We start from the raw sequence: 26,581 nt of genomic DNA on the forward strand, positions 1-26,581 counted from the left end.
CAAAAATGACATTAACAAAGAACACTTTAGAAGAGTAAGGCTTAATGGTTGCAATCTCAAGAATTTGGTCATTTCTTAGTACCAACTATTCTGAAATTCACCATTCCTCTCTTTGTTTCTAAAAAAGGATAGGTCAATAACCAATTGGCAACATTAAAAAAGAAAAAAAAACCACCATGACAAAATTAACTGAGGTCTATCTTTTCCTGTGATCTGAAAGATGTATCTAATGTTAAAGTAAAGCTCCCATTCACTTTATGTTCTGCATGAGAAAGTATTCTCAATATTTAATTCCATGTATTGCATAATCATTACTGCAAAATTAACCCACATTTTATATCTGTTATATATCTACAAGAGGGACACCTGGGTGGCTCAGTCAAGGGGATGCCTTCGGCTCAGGTCATGATCCCAGCATCCTGGGATTGAGTCCCCCATAGGGCTCCTTGCTCCATGGGGACCCTGCTTCTCCCTATGCTTCTGCCTGCCACTCTGCCTGCTTGTACTCTCTCTGTCTCTCTGAAAAATAAATAAAAACCTTAAAAAAAGAAAAAGAAAAAGAGTAATGAATATATAAAAATCAACAATGGTGCCTGGGTGGCTCAGTCCATTAAGCGTCTGCTTTGGCTCAGGTCATGATCCCAGAATCCTGGGATCAAGTCTCCATCAGGCTTCTTGCTCAGTGGAGAGCCTGCTTCTCCCTCTGCCTGCTGTTCCCCTTGCTTGTGCGCTCACTCTCTTGCTCTCTGACAAATAAATAAAATCTTTAAAAAATGTTAAAAATAAAAACCTTAAAAAAAAGAAAAAGAAAAAGAGTAATGAATATATAAAAATCAACAATGGTGCCTGGGTGGCTCAGTCCATTAAGCATCTGAGAACTTACAGAAACAATAGTATGGACTATAGTAAGTTTAGTATGGACTATAATAAGTATGGACTACAATAAGTTTTTAACATGTTTATGTTGGGGGGAAATAGGAAAATACTCCACAGAGGGGTTTCAAGGATTAAATAATGATTGTAAATCACCTCCACAGTCTTGACTGTGGTAGAGCCTTAAATTTAAATGTTAATTCCCTTTTCCCTCCTCTGCAAAGGCCTTAATTGAGGGGGACTAAACAGCTATACCCACTTCATCATCTTTTTCTACATCAGTGGTCCTCAAAGTGTGATCCCAAGACCAGCAGAATCAGTATCAACTTGGATTGTGTTACAACTGCAAAATTTTTGAGCTCTAGCCCAGACCAACTAAAGCAGAAACTCTTCTCCCAGTTAAGTGTTTAAACAAATCCTCTAGGTGATTCTGACTTTCCCTAAAATTTGAGAACCACTGACCTACACTCAGCACCTTGCTCTCATTCAGTCTAGTTGCAATATCCTTTCTTAGACTGATGTAAAAAGCCAATTTAAGCTGAGTTGCTCCATACCTAATATATCTGGACTGGAGGGTCAGAGTGTTACATCAATTTCAAAGGCCTCTGCAGAAAAAGAAAGAGACTATCAACAAGAGATTCAATAACTGTTCCACATAATTAGATGGGTAAACTGACAATCATTTCTATTTTCTGATCTTTGCTAGGCTCTCCCCTCTGGTGGGCTGTCATTCCCACTTTGCTCTTCTAGTCTAGGAAACATCATCAAGTGCCCAGGCTGAGCCTACAAACAGAATTAACTATGCATTTCAATCCCATGATACAGTTTAGGCTCCTGACAAAGGCCAGTTCTGGTCCAGTTCCTCCTTATGTGGCCTCATGCCTTGATCCTACTGCTGACATACAATCTGAGTCCTAATTCTTCCCTTGATTCCTGTGAGAAACAGTATCAGTTGCTCTTACTCCCTCCCTCTTTTCCTCCCTTCATTCCTTCCTTTAAGGCTGGGGAGTGACAGAGCGAGAAGAAGAAGGAGAATCTTAGCGATGTGGGGCTAGATCTTGCAACCCTGAGATCATGACCTCAGCCAAAATCTAGAGTCAGATGCTTAATTGACTGCGCCATCTAGGCATCCCCAGTCACCTGCCTTTTCTAGACCTATTACTTGAACTCCAAAAAGGTGTGTGATTCAAGTGATGCATTCAATGAAGTGGGTCAGTATAATCCTGGTCTATAGCCTGGATATGAGAGAAAATTCTAATACTCTCTAAAATCTTAAGTTTACCCTTATTAAGCAACAGGGCTGAAGACTTCGCAAAAAGATTAAGTTCTATTAAACAAATACTTATTGCCATCAACTAAAGACACCATCTACCAACAGCTTGGTTTATCTGGGAAAACACTGGACAAAAAAGAGCTAAGTTTCGGTTGCAGCTTTCACTTGCAAACTATGTAAAACTGGGTAGGTCAATCTTTCTAGGCCTCATTTTTCTCATTTCTAGAAAGAACACAATACTACTAATAATACTAGTTTCCTAGCCACCGAATTTTCTAAGCCATAAAACCATAAAATGCAAATGCAAATAGAGGTAACCCCACTTTTTGAAGTCCATGTTACAGCACTTCACTTTTACAAAGACCTACCCTGGTACCTATTTTTGCTAACTGAAGCAAATCCGAAGAGGATTTTTGTTTTTATGAAAATAGGTAAAAATAGTGTTAAGTGTTTGTTGTATTTGGGGCCCTTGAAGAAACGGAACACATCCCAAGCAGAGGAACAAATGCCCCGCCCACCTCCTTCGCCAGGAACCACCCAGCATCGCAGCACCAAGCTGCCACAGGCCTGAACTGTGTCTATGAACATCTGTGCTTTGTACCGATTTATTTTGTGCATGCATTAGCTAGGTGTATCCTAAGATATCAGAAAATCCTACGAGAGGTTATACCCTGAGCCTGGGAATGCTCAAAAAATTTTCCACATAATTAATGGTAAGTGCTTCTCCACTTTATGCCATTTCAGCTTTTGAAAGGTTTCATAGGAGCACTCTACTTTTGCAGAGCAGGAGAAACCTTTTATTATTATTATTTTTTATTTAAACACTTGACCTCAAAACTACGTTGTCAATGCAGTTAGCAAAAAGAGCACTTGTTTGGAGCACTTGACAGGAGACCTAGAATCCTGTTTTGATCCCATAATTAAAACTAAGCAGGCTTATGAATTTGAGCAAGTTATTTAAGTTTGTGTCTTAGCACCCTACTGAGGAATCACAAATATTCTCCTTTAACTATACAAGGGATGTTATGAGAATTGAATGAGATATTAAGTTAAGATGTACCAATAAAATAAAAAGTGATGATTATCAATAGGTACATTTTGGCAATGCTTTCTTTTGTTCCACAGCTCATCCATCTCAGAATCTCGACATCTATGACAGCTATTGGCAGCAAGGCTGAATGTTTTATAGACACCAATTCCCAAAGTGAGCGTATCCACCATGTGAAGAGTTGAGCACATCCTCCTGGGATAGTTAAAGGTCCTTAGTTGCTTCTCCCAGCCTCTCAGGTAGCAGCAAACAGGATGAGTGAAGGGCCAATGCTACCCCAAGCAGTAGAAGGTCTTTTAATTCTCTAAAACTAATGACCCAAGGTCACAACCAATTATCTTTATCTCCAAGGTTTTGCACCCATTTTCCAAAATGCCTGGAATGCCACTCCAAACATTCATTGTGAAAGACCATGAACAACAAAAGTGGAAGGAAAAGAAAAAAGTGGAAGGAAAAGAAAAAAGAATAAAGGTTTCTACAGCAATTACCACTGCACAGAATCTTCCATAATGACACATCGCTCCCAAATCATCTCCTATACCAGTGAGCCAAATACAAAGGTACACTGATATTTAGATGGCCAAACAACAAGAAGAAAGTGTTAACAACTTGCTCTTCAGGATGCCTTCACACTTCTTTGGGCTCAAGAATACCATATTTTATTCAAAACTTGGATATTAAAGTCATGTACACTAAAAGCAATAGTCTACTTTCCCAATATGTACCCTAAGAAATATTTGTTCTAAGGAATGTTAAATGGTTATTCAGTAAAAGGGTTAAGAGATCTCGAAAACACCACATTAAACAAAACAGATATACTGACTCTTAATAAGGCTTCTTGCAAACTTTAAGGTGCTAGGTGCTAATGTGCATTATTAATCACCAATAGGTGACTAGAGCAGATATGATTTCCCAAACTTACTTGATCCTAAAATCCTCTACCCTGCCCTCAAGCAGATCCCAAGACTAGTGTTATTAAAAACACAACAGCAAAACCCACAATACCCTAAAGGAAAGGCTAAATCAATTTCCCTAGTTATGAATTCTTTTTTCCCCCCCAAAGATTTTTATTTACTTGAGAGAAAGCCCGCACAGAAGGAGAGGCAGAAGGAGATGCAGGTTCCCTGCTGAGCAGAGAGCCCAACATGGGGCCCTATCCCAGTAGGAATAAGCTACCCATGAATCCCATGAATTCCTTTTTTTCCACAGCTCTGGCTCACCAGTTCTCAATACAGTTTTGTGGGTTTTTCAAGGGAGAAAAGACTGCTGTCTGTCAGAAATATTTGCCAACAGATTTTCTGTACCTGGGCTCATTCAACTCAACAATAGCTCCTAGGCACAGGAAAATACTGTTAACAGGAAACTAGATCTCTGAAGCAATGTGATAAGGTTCAGGGCAGGCTGCCCCAATATGCCACCCTCACATATTACTTTTAATTGAAGTTACTCAAGAAAGAGCTAGTGCAAGAAAGACACTCTGACCTTTCCTGTTATCCCGAAACCAAGAAATAAATTTCCCCATGTGAGAGGTACCCTCCCTGCACCTGGGAGATAGAAAGCATCCTTACTGCCAGAGATAGGCAATTCAGGGCAAAGAAGGCTATATAAATAAACCTTGTTATTTCTTCCATTAATTTGCTACCCCAAGCCCAAACATCTTTGTCTTTTCAACTCTTAACGGATTTATTGTTTCTTTGTCTCAAAGGTATAAAAGCTGCCTGCTTTGGTCACTTCTTTGAATCTCATATTTTGATGAGCTCCCATACATACAAAATTAAAATAATTTGTTTTTCTCCTGTTAATCTGCCTTGTGTCAATTTAATTATATCAAATCAGCCAAAGAACCTAGAAGGGAAGAGAAGAAAAGTTTTCCTCCCCTACAAGTAATATGGAGCAAATGACTGATTTATGAGCAGTAATGGTATCATGTGAAGCTGGCCACAGCTCAGTATCTTTCATAGCCTTTTCTACCAGGTCTTTCCCTGGATTTTTTGGTTCTCCACTTGAAAATATGTTGAGGCTTACTATATACATTAGGCAAGGCAAAAGGTGAAGTAAGATGACAGGTAAGACCAAAGGACTTTTACAAAAGCTCATCCCTGGGACTGCTTAAGCCATTAATCCAAACTTTGAAAGCCAAACCCAAGAGCTGACCAGAGTGCCCCATGCAGTTTACATACAACTAAGAGCCCCCAAATTTTGCCTCTTCTGAAACTGAGAGTTTCAGCTAATTCCCTAGAGTCCACTATTTTTCAAAGGTTGCAAAATATAAACTATAAATGAAAATGTCTTATGAAAAAGCAGATACTATATATATGATGGCTCAAATCCCTACAGCTCCCCTTTTATAAGCCACTGGCTTATAAGCCACTTAGGGCACTGTTCCCATTTAGTTGGTTAACTCAAGGGAACTGGCTCCTCACAATAGTAGCACTTTTGGGTCATCCAACATTCATCAGAGTAGATGTTAAAAAAATTTTTTGACACACCCATTAGGATGGTTATTATCCAAAAAATGGAAAATAACAAATAGAGGATGTTGAGGAGGATGTGGAAAATCTGGAACCCTTGTGCAATGCTGGTAGGAATGCAAAGTGGTGGAGCTAGGAATCTTTAGCAGTTCCACACGAAGTTATACATCCAGAAATTCCACATCTGCATACATAACCAAAAGAATTAGCAGGGACTCAAACAGATACATGCACACCCATATTCACAGCTATGTTATTCACAATATTCAGAAGGTGGAAACAACCCTAGCGTCCATCAACAGATGAATGGATAAACAAAATATAGTAATTCATGCAAGGGAACATTATTCAGCCATAAAAAGGAGTGAAATTCTGATTGTGGATGACCTTTAAAAACATTACACTGAGTGGGGCGCCTGGGTGGCTCAGTGGGTTAAAGCCTCTGCCTTCGGCTCAGGTCATGATCCCAGGGTCTTGGGATCAAGCCCTGCATTGGGCTCTCTGCTCAGCAGGGAGCCTGCTTCCTCCTCTCACTCTCTCTGCCTGCCTCTCTGCCTACTTGTGATCTCTGTCAAATAAATAAATAAAATCTTGAAAAAAAAAAACAAAAAAATTACACTGAGTGAAATAAACCTGACACAAAAGGACAAATATTACATGATGCAACTCAAGTGAGGTACAAGAATAGGCAAATTCATGGAACAGAAAGTAGAATAGAGGTTACCAGACACCAGAAGAGTTACTGTTTAAAGGGCAGAGTTTTCTGTTTAGAATCTGCCTAGGATTCTGTAAGATGAGGAAAGTGTTCTAGAAATAGATACACAAGACTGTACATTTAAAAATGGTTTAAATGGAAAAATTTGTTCCACAATGAAAGGTATTTTAAAAAATTTTTGAGGGAAGAAATACCAACACATTTATACCATTACATGATTCATATACTATGGTTTATTTTGATCTTTCCTAATCTTTGTTGGTTCATGCTCATTTCTTTCATGTGTGCAGAGTTCCTGGGTTTTTTTTTTTTTCTCTGTTGTCTTTAAACTGTACAAGATCCACAGTTCTAAGATGTGGCAACTGTCCTGAACCCTTAACTTAAGTAAGTCCTTTCTCCTGACGTTTAATCCCCAAGCAAAGATGAAAGAAAGGGAAGAAAGGGAAAGGACGGGAGGAAGGACCACTGACTTGGTAATTTAAGTTTATACATCCCATATATATATACCCCGTGAAGTTCCCGTTTGGCAAGAAAGACAGTCAGTTTGCCCAAGCTCCTTTTCAAACCAGGACCCAGCATTCACATTCCATCCATCCTGCCATACTTCATTTGTTCCACTCAACAATTCCTCTCCTTTTGAAAACGACGTAGTAGGGATGCCTGGGTGGCTCAGTGGGTTAAAGCCTCTGCCTTCAGCTCGGGTCATGATCCCAGGGTCTTGGGATTGAGCCCTGCATCGGGCTCTCTGCTCAGCGGGGAGCCTGTCCGCGCCACCCCCCCACCCATCTGCCTGCCTCTCTGCCTACTTGGGATCTGTCTCTCTGTCAAATAAATAAATAAAATCTTTTAAAAAAGAAAACTGTGCAGCAAAATATTGAACAAAACAGTTCTACTGAAAACAGTTCTTCAGATGTTTACTGAATCAAGCCACTACCTGCTTCATGGCACAGCAGAAATCAGAGATCCGCAAACTCCCAAACCAGAGGAAACATATGCTGCTCATGCAACAAACACACTGGGTAAATGGTGGGTGCCACATTCTCCCTTTATTATGTGATATACATTCTGTGAACACACCTTCAGGTGAATCCCTACTTTCTACCCTTCAACAGCAGTTCTCTGGATCCAGAATATAGATAACAGGTAAGGACACTTCTAACTAGATGATTATAGTTTATGTTTGGAATTACCAGCAAACGACACCCATTATTTATTTTCCAAACCCTGCTACTGATGGTCCTGAAGAAAAGAGGAGGCTAAAGAGAGAAAATACCTATCTTTTCCCTCAGAGAAAACATCATTTTCCTAGCCAAGCAGTACTCATCGTGACCCTATAAGCAGATATGATCCTTTTATCATACCGCTTTGTACACTCTTTATCCCTGGATCAATCCAATAGTACCCTTTTATCCTCACACTCAGAGTTTTTTAAAAATGTGGGGGTTGAGAGGTAGGTTTGCCACAAACATTTCATTAAACAAAATTATTTTACTAAGAATCCTGAGGAGCTAAGAAAAGATACTAAACCTGAAAAATAGCTCTCCTTAGAATGTACCTTTGGAGGAAGACACAAGACCTCTCAGAATTTTATTCCATTCCTTTCCAAAGGCTTCTTCTGAACTTTAACCTTTTGCCTACAGAGAAACATATGGGATCTTCATTTTAAAAACCCTTTGGGAACCAAAAAGACCATTAAAGTAGGTGTCTGGATCAATGTGAGCTGAGCAGGAGGAGCTACTTTTTATTTCTGAAAACTTATCAATTACAAGGTATTAGGGGTTTTCTGCAGCATTGATATCTGTTGATTAAGTTGTTCAGAGCACAAGAGTGAGAGCATGGGACAGTTTTAGATAGAACCAAATAATGTATTTATAACCCCAGCCATACTTGGTTACCACTGGCAATAAAATATTCACAGATTATATTTGTATCACTGTTTATAGACTACAAACGCATTGTTATGCCTTGTCATTTGATAAAACAACTCGGTAAAGTAGTTAGGGTATTAGCATCACGGCTGTCCACTACCCTCCGTCCAACCACTTTTATATTAATAGAAAAAGTTCAATAAGGATAACAGATTTGAGGTCATTCAGCAAATGTCTCTGTGCAAACCCATCATTATAGAGACCACCTCTACTTGCAGTACTTTTTCTCCAGAAGGCTCCCAAGTCTGCATCTTCAGTCTAAACACATGAATGCAAGAGCCTTGCCATCTGAGAACCAGGTATTCCCCATGTTCATTCACATTCCATGACCTTAGACACACACAACATGCCACCTCCCTCTTCAAACATTTCCATTCTGTCAATACTATCATCATTCTCAGACATCCAGACATGGAATGCTGATCTCAACACTGACTCTTTTCTTTCTCCTCCCCAGTTCTCTGTTAAATCATGCCAGTTCTTTTTAACAAAGATATACTGACAACTTACCTGTACTCAGCACACATGCATCTGTTTGTCTTTGCCCTTCCCATTTTCTCAACACTTTACTTGGGCCTCACCATTTTATATTTACCATTTTAATAGTTGCCCTACAGATCTTCCTGTCGCCAGCCCCTCTCTCTCAAGTTCTTATGTTCTATTTTCTCCCTAAACCACCACTTGGTATTAGCGCCATACTCATGATAAGAGTTTCTCTCAGAAACTCCCAAACATTTCTTGCATAATCAAAATACTCAGACACAATGAAACTATCTTTCCAATCTCATCTTCCACTACTCTTCTATAACACTAATACTTGGTTGATCTTACAATTTCACCAAATCTTTGAGGTACTTAAAATCACTTTTCTCCACTCAGAATTTCCAAAAGTGAGGCTCTGGTCTTTCATGCCTTTGCTCACAGTGGTTTTTCTTTTCCTCCTCCCTAATTCCTTGTCTCCACTACTAGACTGTAAGGTCTTTTGAGAACAACCATTATATCATTCCTCTCTGTTTCATTAGCGCCAGAAGCAATGCCTTGCCCAGCAGAGGCATCCACACAAGAGTTGACAGACAATGAATGGGAAATGCCCTAAGACCACAGGTTCTTCAGAGGTGCAACTTTCTGCATATACAAAGAGGACACTGCAAGTCAGTCAGTCAGTCAGTCAGTCATATATATACAGCTGACCCTTGGATAACAGGTTTGAACAGTGTGGGTCCACTTGCATGTGAATTTTTTTCAATAAGTACAGTATTAGTACTGTACATGTATGTTCTCTTCCTTACGATTTAATATTTTCTTTAGCTTACTTTATTGTAAGAATACACAATCAAAATATGTGTTAACTGTTTATGTTCTCCAAAGGCTTCTGGTTAACAGCAGGCTATTGGTAGTTATACAGAAGAGTTTCAACTGCATGGCGGGAGACGGATGGTTGGTGCCCCCTAACCCCCATGTTGTTCAAAGGTCAACTGTATGTTTATCATCTTTTATGTGCTCTGAATTTATCTAGTAAGTTAGTTTGTTAATTTGAGTCTAGAGCCACTATAGTATCATATAACAGGAATACTTAAAATTGTACTCCTGAATTTCCTTTTACACTTCCAGGAAAAGTATTATTTGAATTTCAGTCGATTCTGAAGACCAGAGAGAATTCTTGTCTAGTGAGGAGAGGGTAGAAGAAGGAGTAGGGTCAATATTTATTTAAACCAACTGAATCCAGGCACTGGACTGATACAGGTTACACTGTTCTTTCTCTCCCCACTCCCATTTTAATTAAGACAAAATATTTTATGCAGATTAAAAACTGAAATTTAAAGAATCATTTAGTTTTCTGAGCTGTTCAGCAGAAATCTACAAAATGTAAAAAGGGAACAGGATTAAAGGCAGCAGCATAGAAACAGATAGTGGTGCAGGCAAACACATTTGAGCCATACCGCAAGATTCCAGGGGAACAGCTGCCCCAAGACACTCTGGACATATCCTAACAACTTCAGCACTCCGGTGATCAGAGACCTAGGCTCTTCCTCAAACTCTGTCTCCTCCCTCCTTTCCCAATTTGAAACTTTTCAAAAGTAGCAAGAATATACACAATTTTGAAATCCTCTTCAAATTCCTTCCTATTATGCGAAATGGGCTACACCAGTGGTACAGGGCTATAGAACAGCTGGTACAGAGGTTTTGGCATAAGGCTACAAAGAGGTTGTAAATACAGTTTTGCAATCATTTATTTCAACACTGAGAAAGGTTGGCTGCCTCTTTGGCTCTACTACTCCTACAGGCTTGCTCTGTGATTCAAGATAAAAGGTTCTGCTTTATGAGTATTTGGAATTTTACTCCAGATTCTTACTTGCCTTCTTTTATTTGTAAATACAAGAATTCCCTGTCTTACTTTACAGGGATTTTGTGATTCACAATAATATGTGCCCTGACACAAAACAGATACTCAATAAATAGTGGTTATTTTTTATCCTAAGATTCCTTTCTTGTTATATAAGATGTTCCTGGAGTGTTGCAGCTACTGAAAGTATAAACCCGAACTCAACTCAGAATCCTAGATTTTCTAAATTCCACACTTAATTATCACAAAAACCCAACTGCTTGGAACTAGGGTAAGGGATCTGCAGGCAACACAGGTCATTTAACATCCCTGCCTTGGCTTCATGAGGGTCAATGTCAATTATCTGGTTTAGTCAGCAAAAAAAAATCTTTCAATTCACAAAGTAATTCATAAGCTTCAAACTAGTTATCTCTGTACACAATTGGAACTGACAAGTAGGGGCATCTGGCTGATTCAGTCCATGGAGCAGGGGACTCTAGATCTCAGGTTCTGAGTTCAAGCCCCACACTGGGTGCAGAAATTGCTTAAAAAAAATCTCACACCACACACGAAAATAGACTCAAAATGGATGAAGGACCTCAATGTGCGAAAGGAATCCATCAAAATCCTTGAGGAGAACACAGGCAGCAACCTCTTCGACCTCAGCCACAGCAACATCTTCCTAGGAACATCACCAAAGGCAAGGGAAGCAAGGGCAAAAATGAACTATTGGGATTTCATCAAGATCAAAAGCTTTTGCACAGCAAAGGAAACAGTTAACAAAACCAAGAGACAACTGACAGAATGGGAGAAGGTATTTGCAAATGACATATCAGATAAAGGACTAGTGTCCAAAATCTATAAAGAACTTAGCAAACTCAACACCCAAAGAACAAATAATCCAATCAAGAAATGGGCAGAGGACATGAACAGACATTTCTGCAAAGAAGACATCCAGATGGCCAACAGACACATGAAAAAGTGTCCCATATCACTCAGCATCAGGAAAATACAAATCAAAACCACAATGAGATATCACTTCACACCAGTCAGAATGGCTAAAATCAACAAGTCAGGAAATGACAGATGCTGGCCAGGATGCGGAAAAAGGGGAACCCTCCTACACTGTTGGTGGGAATGCAAGCTGGTGCAGCCACTCTGGAAAACAGCATGGAGGTTCCTCAAAATGTTGAAAATAGAACTGCCCTATGACCCAGCAATTGCACTACTGGGTATTTACCCTAAAGATACAAACGTAGTGATCCAAAGGGGCACGTGCACCCGAATGTTTATAGCAGCAATGTCCACAATAGCCAAACTATGGAAAGAACCTAGATGTCCATCAACAGATGAATGGATCAAGAAGATGTGGTATATATACACAATGGAATACTATGCAGCCATCAAAAGAAATGAAATCTTGCCATTTGCGACAACATGGATGGAACTAGAGCGTATCATGCTTAGCGAAATAAGTCAAGCGGAGAAAGACAACTATCATATGATCTCCCTGATATGAGAAAGTGGTGATGCAACATGGGGGCTTAAGTGAGTAGGAGAAGAGTCAATGAAACAAGATGGGATTGGGAGGGAGACAAACCGTAAGTGACTCTTAATCTCACAAAACAAACTGAGGGTTGCTGGGGGGAGGGGGGTTGGGAGAAGCGGGGTGGGGTTATGGACATTGGGGAGGGTATGTGCTTTGGTGAGTGCTGTGAAGTGTGTAAACCTGGCGATTCACAGACCTGTATCCCTGGGGATAAAAATATATGTTTATAAAAAATAAAAAATTAAAAAAAATTTTTTTTGGTAAGTAAATTATAAGAGGAAAGGGTTTCTTCAGAGAGATTATTGCTCTAATTGTTCAAACAATTACATATAGCTTATCTCTCTTTTTTTTTAAAAGATTTTATTTATTTATCTGAGAGAGAGACAGTGAGAGAGAACATGAAAGGGGAGAAGGTCAGAGGGAGAAGCAGGCTCCCCACGGAGCTGGGAGCCCGATGTGGGACTTGATCCCAGGACTCTGGGATCATGACCTGAGCTAAAGACAGCTGCTTAACCAACTGAGCCACCCAGGCACCCTCTCTTTTTTATACTTAGTTATACTGGCTTTACCAGATATGCTGGGTAACACAAGGAAATGGACCTACACAAAATTTATCTTTATATCCATAACACCTTACACAGTTTCTAATTAATACAAATACACAGTTTATACTACACTTGTCTCAACAGGATTTAGAATAAACCAAAGGAGACAGACTACCCCAAGTGCTGGGAAAACATAACCATGCATGATCTGTACTATCAGAGAAGTACAAAGAGTAACAAGAACCTGATCCCACCCTGCATCAGACACTTAGAATTATTATATCACTCCTAGTAGAGGAAAGAATAAAATTTGTTTATATAATTCATTAGTTTTTTAACTTAAGAGTCTGGACAACCAGCAAGTCATTATGCTAAACCATTAGGTAGCAAAGTCCCAATAAGATCACTCTACCAGGACTATATACATTTTAAAAGGAAATACAAAGTTAACTGAGGATTTAAACTAAAAGCCTCAAACTGGACTGCAGCCACAAATCAATGCCTACATATGGGTTTTGTTGGGCTCATTCACTGGTGTTTTTAAAAAATTAAATTTTAACTGCCAGCATTTAAATTGGAAATTTCATATAAGATTTCTGAGTCCTGTTAACAAATGCCACTCTCTTGGAGAGAAAAAAAAAAATCATTGGGTACATATTCCCAGCAAGATCACTTGAATCACTTGAACTGAAACAAATTATCCCTTTAAACTGGCCTGTGCTCCCCAGCTTGCTCCACTCTCTACCCAGTTCCATTTCACAGATGAGGGCCTAAGCCGACAGGTGTCTAAGCTTACAGATGAGGCGCTGTTAAAACCACAGCACTAGCGAAAAGCCTGTTTGTGAATACAGTTAACTTTCACTGGACCTCCAAATAAAAGACAGTTAACGGTAAGAGAAGTATTTAAAAGACCTGTACACGAAGGTTCAAAATAGCTTTATTCACAAGGGCCGAGTATCTGGAAGCAAATCCAAAATGGACAGACGGATTTTGGGATCCATGCACTAACAAGTACCCAAATGATACTCGAAATGACATGAAATCTCAAAAACATTATTAACATTAAAAAGTAATCAGACTCAAAAGACAAAACATTCTATGACTGCACTTAAATGAAATTTCAGGAAAGACAAATGTACAGTAATAGGAAGTAAATCAGTGACTGGGGCAAGGGGTGAAGCAGGGTCAATGAGGGAACTTTTTGCGGTGATGGGAATGTTCCATATCATGACTGTAGAGGTAGTCAGATGACTGCACAGATTTTTCAAAACTGAAGAGTTAGGTAAATTTTCGCTCATGTCAGTTATACCTCAGTAAAGCTGAGGTGTTTAGAAAACACTATAGAGTACTACCTTCTCTACCTGGTAAGTTTGGGAAAGTTTCTGGAAAATATAAGATTTGAATTGAGTCTTACTGTAGAACAATTTAAAGGTGTATTAAGAAGTGGAAAACACTGCATATAAGTGGTCATATTCTGCACTGTAGCCTATGAGAAATGGCATCTCTGAATACAAAGGAAAATGTTTCATAAAAGGAAATTCACAGAGACGGCTAATTAGTACTTGGAAAGGTATCAAAACCAAGTTGATCTCACAAGATTTCCCAAAAGGGAATCAACTCAGACATATGTTGCTGTTCAAATGCAAAGAAGCAGATAGTGTTAAAAAATGTTTTTATTTTTAAATGAAGCAAAATGAAGAGGAAAAGTAAGAGTCAAGGGATGTCTGGGTGGCTCAGTTGGTTAGGCATCTGCCTTCGGCTCAGGTCAGGATCCTGGGGTCCTAGGTTCGAGTCCCGCATCAGGCTCCTTGTTCAGTGGGGAGCCTGCTTCTCCCTCTGCCTCCTGCTCTCCTTGCTTGTGCATGCTCTCCCTCTCTGACAAATAATAAATAAAATCTTAAAAAATAATGAAAAAAGTAAGTTAAAAAAAGGGGGGAAAGAAACCCAAAGGGAATATCAGAAGGGATGGAAGCAAGGTGATGAAATAAAGGTCAGGGACACATTATGTCAGAATAATAGGTATCTTGGTATTGAGAGATTACAAGAGAGAAGAGAGGTGTGTCAGACCTTGATGAAGGACTAAAAGAAAAACCAAAAACTATGGGGAAAGAGACCATCTAATCGAAGTCAGACCCACAGAGTAAAGGAATCAGAGACTTGACAGTGTTGAGCAGACCTAGGAGAAATGGAGAACAAGAGGAAAACAAAAAAGCCCTTTCCTCCTATGCCTCACCAAGTAGTCTTCTCCTCCTCTTCCATCCATTCCCTCTCCACGGCCCTGTCCTAGGTGAAGCTTTCTCATATCCAAGCCCACCCCACACATCACATACATCTTTTATTTTTTAAGTACGCTTTATGCCCAATGTGGGGCTCAAACTCATGACCCTGAGATCAAGAGTCACATGCTCTGACTGCACCAGCCAGGCGCCCCGCATATACCTTTTATACCTCCTTGACTGGACTAGAATGCTTCCTTCACTGGTTTTCAAAATCGAGTTTAAATGAACCTTTCCTGTGAAGCTTCTCCACAACTTTCCTCCAACTTTCTAAGGCAGAGTTAGTAGTTCCTCTCTGTGTTTTCAGAATACATGTTGTTCTAAAAATTACCCTAATGTTAAAATGTAAGGTCTTCTTTCCTCTAGTAGTCTACAGGCAATTCTAGTAAAGGATTCACCAGTAAGAATGAAAACCCTTACTAAGAAGCATTTCACAAAACTGTAAAGTCCTTTTACAAGCAAGAAATTTTTACATCTTATACAACACAAGTAGGAAGCTAGAAGCCTTGCTGTTTAAAGGAATTCTATATTGAATCTTTTGAACAAGAATACAGGCACCCTACCCCTAGTTTTTCCCCATACCATCAAGGACCTTTCCTTAAAGTTTTATTTTTATAATGCTTTAAATTTCTGCTGAATGGCAAAAATATAAAAGAGAAGGCAAACTGCATCAGGAATAGTATGTAGCAGTCAAAGAAGAAAATTCCTCTCTAAAATAAAAACAAAAGCACCTTAAACTCTCAAAGGCAGAACATTATATACTAAGGAAAATAAGTGTGCAAGAATCTGAAGAAAGCTGGAGGACACAAAATCAGCAAGCTCCTAGTGCTTTCATGGGAAACTGCCAACATCAACAACACCCAAAGATAAGTAAGTAAAACGAGACTTTGTAACAAAAGATGTAAAAGTACGTTTGGTGTTAAAAGGACAGAACAGCAGGATGAAAATAGAGTTGCTGGGAATTAGTGGGAAGATAGGTGATTTAAAAAGTTGTTTGTTGGGGGGCGCCTGGGTGGCTCAGTGGGTTAAAGCCTCTGCCCTCAACTCAGGTCATGATCCTAGGGTCCTGGGATGGAGCCCCATATTGGGTCCTCCTCCCTCTGCCTGCTTCTCTACCTACTTGTGATCTCCGTCTGTCAAATAAATAAATAAAATCTTAAAAAAAAAAAGTTGTTTGGGGAGCAGAGTTTCAAGATAGATTTTGGGAGAAAGGTCATGAACTGGTGAAAAAGCACACAAGCCTTGGCCAGCAACACAATGGGATAGTACTGCAGTCACCAAGTCCCACTGCAGTCCCCTGCAACAAACTCTCTCCATGACTAGCCCTCTCCATGTCACCCCTCCCTGGGCTGAATCAGACTTATTAACAAGAATGATTTTACAGTACTTCCCCAAGATGACAAACACTGCTATACAGACAAATAATTGTCACAGACTCTAAGAAATAAGAGGTTTCAATCATATTTGCTAAACACCCAGAGATCCAAGTGTGCCAAGAGCTAATGACAAATCTAAAGAAAAAGCACAGGTTGTGTGTGTGGGGGGGGGCATGCTTAGAAGGGATATTCAACAAGTCTAAATAATAGAATGTATCTGAAAAAAATTAACAAAAGAATTCAAGGGATTTTTAAACATCATCAAAATAGCTTTTCCATAAACTTTCTCAAAAGAAAAGGGTCAATTTTTAAATGAAGGCTTTTTGTTTCAGCAGATGGTGATTAATTCCTCCCTTCCAACTAAGTCCAACATCTCTACTAATAGTAGACTGACTTACTACCTTCCAGATAAGGAGTTTTTAGCAATGCACTTATTTACTGAGGAAGTTCAGAAACACTAAAATGTGTCAGGCACAGAGTGAGGCACTGGGGATATAAAAATAAAGAGGCAGACTCTGAGCTCAAATTGCTCACCAGGCAGGTTAACATAAATGGGTAAATACTGTACTGTGGAACAAGTGCTAATAAAGGTAAACTGAGAGGTCATTAAACTAGGAAAACAAAAAAATTGAATAGAGATTTGAGAAGTGGTTCTAATCAGCCAGAAATATTGGCATAGTCAAACTGCAAGAAGTTGAGCATACAATAACTGACAATTTCCCAGTATCCCACTGAGATAGAAAACATCATTAATCTTTCCGATTACAAATTAATAAACTGAATTACCCACAGTCACCCAGCCAAATAGTAGGCTAACTAGAACTAGAAACACAATTACAGGCAACATGATGCTTTTCCATTTTAAGAGATCAATATATTCTCCTTTCTCAACTGTCAGGAATGCGCTTAAAACCCAGTTCGAGTCAACAAAACTGGAGAAATACTACACAGAAACAAAGCAAAAGCTACCCATGAAAAAATTAAGTATTTGCCTATGTAATATTTTTAGGGTTTTAGCATCTCCACTTCAGTGGGCACTTAGCACTATTTCACATTTTCCAAGGAAAGGGAGGGGGTAGCAACCTGTATCTTTTGGGTTCTTGTCTGAAAAAGTATTCTACCCTATATAGGTAATTCTACAAACATCTCAGGCAACGGCACCATGGGTATGGCTTCCAAATTAACTGCATGATATAGCAAAGAACTCAGAGAGTTAACTTGACTAACAACTCTTCAAACAGCTGTGAACGGTTTTGTTAGGAATCATACACTAAATGCCACTTTAAGACCTCAATAAGACTATACCCTTAACTATATTAAGGTTCTTAGGTATCATAATCTTAAAAAGCAAAAAACTTTTCAATGAGAATGCATCTCTAAGATAAAAAGGACTTAACATTCCAACATTTGCTTTAAAAAGTTTTTTTCAGGGGCACCTGGGTGGCTCAGTGGGTTAAACATCTGACTATTGATCTCCACTCAGGTCCTGATCTCAGGCTCACATGCTCAAGCCCCGTGTTGGGCTCCACACTGAACGTGGACCTACTTTAAAAACTAAAAACATAAAAGTGGTTTTTTCAGGAAAACATCTATTTGCAAATTAAATAAAAATGCAGACTATAGTGCTGCCTTTTGCTTTTATTCTAAAAATTCTTCAGGGCAAGAGATAATGTATATTCTGCAAGTGCTCAAATTACTAGCTGAAGTGCATGTTTATATATTCTGCAGTATCTTTACATCTAAGTAATTAAAACCCAGTGACTGATGTCTTAGGACAGGGGTTGATAAACAAATTACAACCTTCAACCACAGCCAGTTCTTGTAAATAAATTTTATTAGAATACAGCCCCAAACATATTATCTATGGTTGTTTTCATGCTACAATGTGCAGAGCTGAGACAGAGACTACATGGCCCACAAACCTAAATATTTACTATCTGACCGTGAACAGAAATAGTCTTGTCGACCCCTATCTTAGAATCATCAGACTAACAACCAGACAAAATATATCTAGCTTAAGAGTTTATCTAGCCTGTTAGATGAACTGCTGAATACAATGAAAGAGAATTTTTCTCCCAAACATCCAAGTCAAAACCCACAGGAAAACAAACCTCTGCTGATTAATTCCAAGTCATAAAATTGTCAATCCTGACTACAAACTATATTTAAAAGCAAACAGTGGATTTAGTTTAACTCTTTTAAAAACTGTGCTACAATAATAAACATACAAACTCATTGTACTTTCATGGTCACTTGTATTGTTAACCACCACCAGGGAACCATACAAGTTATTCTCTCAGTCTTTAAACCGGCATCCAAGAACCCACACAGAGTGAACTAGTAAACCAAGTAGGACACACAGTCTTTCTAAGGGTCTGTTTTCACTTGTCCAGACAGAGAAGGGATGGTTAAGTGGAACATCCAAAATCTCTCCTCCTGGATGTATTTAGTCTCTTCTATGCTTACTAGAATAAAAATTCCAAAGCTGATATATGTCATATAAAAGTATTACACCCAAGTAACTCACGTCGGCTCTATTTGCCATTCTTACTTTATTCTTTAAAGTAAGCGGTAGACGCAATGTGGTGCTTGAACTCAGAATCCGAGATCAAGAGCGGCATATCCCACTACCAACTGAGCTAGCCAGGCTCCTCTCTCTTTGCCATTCTTAAGAAAAATCAATAAATAATAAACTAATACTTTTATTTGCTGTAAAAGTTATATTTAAGAACTGAAGTCTATTAAAAAACCAGGGATTATATTTTTACATATCATTCTTAACAGAACTGACTCAAGCATGTCAAAACAATACAGAAATCGATAAATCATTTATTTACCAATTATTTTTTTTCCTCTCGTTAACAAAATAGGAGATAATGCAAATTCCTGAATAAACACAGTCAACTCCTGAATGGCCTCTGCAGGATACCCGACGTGCTTAACCAAAGTGCATCAATAAAAGCCTGGTACCCTTGACAATACCAGCGCAGTCACAGGTTGTAAGGTTATGCTAACATAAATCAAGCATTTAATAATGTTGACAGGATGCCAAAATGATCAGAAAACAAAGTAAAATAAATGATTTTCTAATTACTCATACCATTTCCCCCTTCATCTCTGGTGTTTTCCCAGCTATTTTGGATGAAAAGAGAACGGGAAAAAAAATATTTAAAAGTACAATCAAGTGACAACCAGTTTACCACAGATTACCAGATTTACATAAAAACCATATTTTCTGCTTTTTAAAAAGAAATGTCAGTTTTTGATCCTATTCCTCACCTGCAGGATATTCACAAGACAAAGTCCTAAAGAACCTTCAAATCTAAGTAATTTTCTCAAGGCTCAGTTTTCTTATGAACTTGACTCACGTGAGCTACAAATTTACGTAAGCAGGAGGGACAAATTACTACTAGGACTAGGACTAGAAAGTGCGGAGGCAATCTTTAGAAGGTACCCTGACGAAAAAAATGGAAACCCCACCCAGCTCTTTACTTTCTCGGCTTTTTCTAGTCCCGGTTTTCTGTGCAAAATCCAGAAAAGCAGAACTTCCTCCTCACTGTCTGCCTCTATGTGAGGCCTTGTGCCGAAATTCAGACCGCTAGCTATTCAAGCACCTTCTTAACGTAGTCTTAAAGCTCGAGTCCGCTTAGAAACAGCAAAAAGGTTTGCTTTCTTGGGTTAGAGGAGAGCAATTACAGGGTTTGGCGGCCGTGTTTGTCAGGAAGGGTAGGGCCGAGAAAGAGGGAGAATCCAGAGATTGAGCTCCATCTAGACCCAGGAACCACCCCCAGGGGCGGCTAGACTGCCCTCGGTACTTCCCTGCCTCCTCTGCTCGGGAGGGGAGAGCGGTGGGTCGGGGTCTGGCTCCCCTGAGCTACTTCCTGGTCCGATTGGACTCGCCTTCGGACACCCGAAACGCCCCCGGCCCGGCTCCCTCGCCCTTTGCCCTGTCTCCTCCCCTCTCAGTGACCCACCACCACCGGTCCCCTCCCATCTAACATGGCCGCCCCACCCGGCCCACCCCCGGCACAGCCTAACCAATTGGGGGGCCCGCGGCACCGCCTCCCCCACGTCCATTGGCGCAGCCGCCTTCATCCGCCTGTCCCATTGGACGACGCGGCCTGCCACTCCGCGCTGAGGGCTCCGCCTACGAGCCGCTTCAAGCTGCTTTGAGAAGACATATAAACAAATCCCGGAGGGAGGCCCCTCTCGCCCGTCCCTGGGGCGGAGACGGGAAGGGGGAGCGGCTACCCCAGAGACGCCCCTGCCTGGATCCCCCCCCAACCCCCAGCCAGCGCTTCCTCGTCTCCTGCCTGCCCAGTTCCAACCTCCGCGGCCCCGGCCCTTCCTCACACGCCCCTCTCTCTCCTCCCCCGCCAGCCTCGCCTCCCCTCCCTTCTCCGGCCCCTCCCACCCGCTCGCTTCTCTGACAGGCCGGTAGCCGGCTGCCACGGCCCCAGGCTCGGAGGCAGCAGTTAAGGGCCGGGCGGCCTGGCAGGGCAGACGCCTGGCGTTGCCCACCCCTGGCCTAGCCTGCCGCCCACCCGTGGGTCCTCTCTACAGCCGCGCTGCGCTTTTATATAACCGTCCCGGGCCGGGGGTGGGGGAGGGGAACCGGAGACCCCGTGACCTGCAGGAGGCAGCCTGAGGCCCGCGCGCCCCCAGACTCGGCCCTGGTCCCAGCTGCCCCGCGCCCGCCCGGCTCAGAGTCCCGGCGCTGCTGCCCCATAGGCCAGCGGCCCTCCTCCGCCCCCTGCCCGGCTAGTCCCCCAGCCCAGGCCCCTGCAGGCTCCGGGCGGAGAGCAGCAGAGCTCACCTGTGGGTGTGGGGGCGGCTCAAGGGCTGGGTCCGGTTCCGCTGCAGGGGCCGCGGCCCCTCTCCATGCTGCCTCGGTTTGTTTTGTTTATGTCCTTCCTGACGGGTTCCCGGAAATCGCGTGACTCGCCCCCCTCACGTGGGCCGCGGCGAGGAGGAGGAGGGAGGCGGGGGCCCGCCGGCCTCCGGCCAATCGGGAGGCGTTCCGCAATCCGGCCAATCAGGAGCTGGTCCCGGCTGGGCACCCCTGTCACATGACACCGGAGGGGCGGATTGCCGGGAAAAACCAGGAAGAGGGGGCGGAGCGGGGGCTCGGCGCCTGCCACTGCAGCGTGGGCGTGGGCCGTCTTTGATACAGAGCCACACTCACGTTTGTAAGGGAGGTTCGTTTACAAAAACGCTCCCGTGCAGCATTTAATCTGATCTCACAACTGCACGGTGAGGCCCGAAGTGTCGTATACCAGTTTATATTTACCTTTATGCCCATTTGCATTTACATTCTAAGTTAGTGAAACTCACGGGAACCGAGGGCACTGACTTAAGAGAGGGATTGCATCAACTTTGTTTTATGTATGTCTTCCACATCTGAACCTCTTAATTCGCTGAGACTGACCTTGCCTTCAGTCATTCGTTCATTCAACTAGTATTTATTGCGTACGTAAGCCCGAGAAACGGGGATCGATCAGATTGCGTACACCTTTAAGAGAAAGAATACCTGTACACTACTGTACAAACAGAATGCTACCAGAAGCGCCTAGCAAACCTTCATAACACATGTGCCCGAGGTTTCCTTGTACTCCCTAATCCTGTTAATAATAGCGACCTTCTGCTACCGAACGTGTACTATGTAGTGGGCTCATCATCTCATTTAGTTAATCCTACAGGTACATTCAATGGTAATATGCCGATTTTTGCAGATGGGGAAATTAAGGCTCATAGGGATTACTCGCTCCGGGTCAGGAAGCTAGTAAATGAACCATCCGGGCCCAGAACCCAGGTCTGTTGCCACAGCCTGTGCTCCCAGCCTGCTCTTTATACTTCTTAAAGGCACAGAATTTATCTTTTGAGCACAGAACAGAAATAATGACTTTAGTAAGCATGAAGAAAGTTGGATTAGAGCACAGAAATGCTTGGCCAGATTCCCTAAGGATGCCAGTTTTCTCAAAGGAGTGACTGCCTTAGAAATTGTTGCTCTCCTTTGCACGATCTACTGAATTAGTATAGTGTTAATGTCAAAACCATGGACTTTGGAATTAGAACACTTCTAAAGATCATAGGTTTCAAGAGGGCAGAGATTAGCCCTGCTGTTTCTCTTCTGCCTTTTATGCCTGCCACATAGGCAATCATTAAATACTGGTCAAATAACAGCCTGGATATGAGTCTTTGCTCTACCGCGTGTTAACCAGCACAAATTATTTAACTTCCGTAAGGCTCCTCTGTAACTCACTCATGGGGTTGATTTGAGAATCGAGTGGAAATTTTCATATAAAGCACTTATCACAGTGTGTCGCATATAGTGGGCATTTAATGAATGGTAGTATTATTAGATTGTTTCAAAGACATCATTTAGAAGACATACTGTAAGCTAAATAGCAAGTAAGGATAATTCTAGACTTTACCAGTTTAACTGCCACTAAAATACTACTTAGGTAAACAGTATTAATAGGTGGTTATATGTAGATACCTAAGGGGAAAATAAAGTAATTCCCACCTCTGCATCCTTCAAAATTCCTTAGGGTCTCAGCACCCAGTGAAGGAGTATTTTCCCTACTGCACAGGAAGTAGCAAGATTATCATTATTTTCTTTGTTAAGTCTAACATACCACATTCTAATTTTCCATATCGACTGGAGTTTAAAATTGAAACACCAAAAGAAAAACTGGCTTGGGAAGTTTGAGCCAGTGTCCTCTTACTCGTTCATATTCGATTCTTGCATTAAATCCCCATGGGATACCATACCAACGATCCTCTCTCATAATACCTTGTTTGGAAAAACTCCAGCGGGCGGCTAGCTCTTCAACTGTTCCACTGCCCTTTCGACGGTCATTTTCATACTTCTGCTGGGCAACAGTCCGCTTGGGTCAAGGAGCAGCTGATATCTTCTAACACGTGGCTCTGCCATTGAAGGAGCTTACTAGTGAATTATGTTGGATTCCCGCCTTTGCATCTTCCCTTGTCTCAGAAAGGACAGTGTTATCTAATGGAGACCTTCCCATCATGGTTAATGACCATATTCTGCTCTGAAGTGAATAAATCACTGACTACTAACTCATTTGTGTTTCTCTGGGTTTTATTCTGCCAGATTGTGCCAAAGTCAAAACTGGCAGGAAACTGGGACTGTGGAATAGCACTGGCTTGAGGTACAGGAGCTCTTCTTGTTCTAGCCACAAAGTAGTAACCAACTGCCATCACCTCTTCCAAAGTGCTTAACCTTGCTTCTGCAGAATCAAAAGGCTGAACCAAAAAATGTGCTACACAAACATGACACAATGGGGGAAACAAAGCAATAGTTAGGATTCCACTGAACTCTTAAAAATAAATTATTTATTTTTTGATTGAGTAACATATACACAGCACAAAATTCAAAAGGTACAAAAAGATATTCAGCGAATATTAAATCTCTCTCCCACTCCTGTTCCCTGGCCATTCATTTCCCCCTCTTCGAAGCAACCAGAAACATCCATGCTCTATGTATCCTCCCAGTGGTCTTTTCTGATATGCTGACATTTCATACCCTTTAAACCCTGAGGTATTCAAAACGTAGTTCTTGGACCCAACACTTCAATTTGAGCTCTACTTACTATGAGATCCAGGATGAGGGGTCAAACCTTGCAGGGTTCCACTTTCTTCCCTTTCTTCACCATGAGAAATCTGGACTTGAAGTGGATGTTCTCCCCAACCTTCTAACTTTTAACATTGAGTTCTCCTGAAAATTAAGAGTTGCCACAAGTCCTAACTTTCCTTACAACCTAAAGTTTGCAGTTCTTCATTAGAGCACAGACTGAGCCCTGTCTGCTGATTATGTACACATCTAAATGAGTGTTAACCTTTTGAGTCTAAGTGTTTTCTTTCTGCACCCCTCTGGACCTGTGTGATACCTTAACATTTCACAGCTTCAGAAGTGAGATTAATTAACTCAAAGATGAAAGATCTCCAGGAAAAGCTGTGTCCTTCTCACACTTTTAAAAACTGATTTTCTTCCTGAGGAGACTGGGGCATTGCAGAGGGTGAATCTAAAAGATACTGATGGTTGGCAATTGGCACCCATCCCTCATTCACCTTTCCTAGAAAATATTCTTTGGGGGAAGAAGAATTCAGTTTTCCCCCTTGCCTTAACCTCTCAATGGGATGGAGTATTCTTTATGTAACAGCTCTGAGCTTTGGTTTCTTACTTCTGGAAAGCACCAAGTTCAGCCCCAAGGTGGTTCTCTAGTCTATCCATTACTTATTTACCCCGATTCCTTACTCCCCACAGGCAGAACTAGATAACTGCTGTGGTCCCAATCCTCCTAGTCCTCCATGACTCAAGATCCCACATCTTTTATTTTTTTAAAAAAGATTTTTATTTATTCGACAGAGAAAAGAGAGAGAGAGAGAGAGAGAGAGAGAGATCGATCACAAGTAGGTAGAGAGAGAGGGGAAGCAGGCTCCCCGCTGAGTAGAGAGCCTGATGTGGGACTCAATCCCAGGACCCTGAGATCATGACCTGAGCCGAAGGCAGAGGGTTAACCCACTGAGCTGCCCAGGCACCCTGACCCCACATCTTTTATGAAGTCTATTTCTACCATGTCTATAACTACCCTCATTAATATCCTTTCCTCTACAACCCAACTGAGCACGTAAAGAACCTGTTGCTTTGTACTGTTCATATCATGTGTGTTATTATGTCCTCAGTTAAATCAAGTGGTATACCACTACTACATCCTTGAATTATGGAGAATGCAAACCATGTCACTAGATAGCATAATCAAGCTTGTGTTTCGTGATGGATTAGGGGAAGAGAAGAGAGAGAAATAAATTGACATCTGAGGAGTGTCTAACGTGTACATGAAGACACAGTCCTCACCCTGGAGGAACTCAGAACCTGAAGGAGAGTGACATGGAAAGCTTACAGTATAACAGAGTTTGTAAAGAGGGGAGGCCCTGTTGCAGGGGTTAACAACACGATATCTAAGTGTTTCCGGACCCTTTCTTGCTAACTTATTTGGGCAAGATACTAAGTTGACTGTTCTTGATTTCTGTCGTGCATCAGATTGATTCTGAATATCAAATGCAGAACCTGATGAATGATAGTGCTCAAGTGTTGCCCCCCTCACCGCCCCTCACTGACCTTCCAGGGAGGAATGTGACCAGAAGCTTCTTAGAAGAGAAGCAGCAGCAAAGGGAAAGTAACATGGCAAGAGAAGGCAGCCAACAACTCAGACTGCTTTGTGACTCCATTATCTTCCAAGGCAGCATTCCTATCAAAATTGTTTTGTCTGTTTCGCTATGAGTGAAAACTTCTAGGACAACTAGTAGCTTCTGTGAGGTTTTGTTTTCTGGCTTGGTTTTGTTTTTTGTCAGCACTGAGCTGAACATACACTGTTAGTATCAGCAACTCTTAACTGATAGCAAGCCAGGAAGCCAGGGAGTGAGAACAATCTAGCACTTGTTGTAGGAAATATTCCCAAAGGACAGGTACAATAAGACATTCTTGTTGGTGAGGCCCAAAGTAGGCCGATAACAGCAAGTGGAGGAAAAGATCGATAAGCAGCAGGAACCAAGACCTGTAGTTATGATAACAGTTTGTTGAACTATACAGATGGAGACATACTCCGAGAGCACAAATCCAGTGTAAAACTACAAAGCTGGATATCCACATCTAGGAAGTGAATAGTCCAGAGGGGTTGCTAAGAGAGAGAAGTAATAATAAAAAGTTCAGAGAACAAAGAGTGAAGTTGGCGGGTGTGGAGGGGGTCCTTGTATCCACGGTTTTTGTTTTTCCCACAAATTCACGATGTCATCAATTTCCCTCGCGCGACAGCGAAACCAGGAATAGTGGCCGCCAGTGTTGAATTTTCCTCCTGTCTTCACAGGGCTCAGCCCCAGAGTGAGAGGTGTAAAAGAAATAGTTGTCATACTCTGCACCTGTTTTCACACACCAGTCGGCAGTGAGACATAAAGCATGGTAACAAACCCGAATGCCAAGGGCAGATAATATCTTGTTAGGAAGAGCAGTCCCAGGAGGAAGTCATACACCTCAGCCCCCATGCCTCAGTGCCCACCTTGCCTCCTGTGGGGCTACCTGCCTTTTTATTCAGAGGCTCAGGGCACCTTGTCAACCCAGGAGGCACACCTATCACTCAGGTGAAAGTTAGAAGGATTATGGCTGCAGGAGTCCTGGTAAGCC

The 26,581-nt window shown here is 41.5% G+C and overlaps 1 protein-coding gene across 6 annotated transcripts in view; it reads right to left on the minus strand.

Annotated features, from left to right (window-relative positions):
* CREBRF (CREB3 regulatory factor) overlaps nucleotides 1–21,401 on the minus strand; it is a 62,176-nt gene extending 40,775 nt beyond the window's left edge. The window contains exons 1-2 of one of the 6 annotated variants that reach the window (XM_032334890.1): nucleotides 21,194–21,395; nucleotides 1,428–1,478 (exon numbers count right to left, since the gene is read on the minus strand). The gene's annotated coding sequence lies outside the window, so the exon portion shown is untranslated. Of the gene's footprint in view, nucleotides 1–1,427; nucleotides 1,479–19,656; nucleotides 20,388–21,193 lie in introns of those variants that run through there. The other 5 variants (XM_032334889.1, XM_032334893.1, XM_032334888.1 and 2 more) reach the window with 5 other exon arrangements.
* Nucleotides 21,402–26,581: the final 5,180 nt, after the last annotated feature.

Source organism: Mustela erminea, chromosome 3 (genome assembly GCF_009829155.1).
Source record: "Mustela erminea isolate mMusErm1 chromosome 3, mMusErm1.Pri, whole genome shotgun sequence".
NCBI classification, from domain to species: Eukaryota; Metazoa; Chordata; class Mammalia; order Carnivora; family Mustelidae; genus Mustela; species Mustela erminea.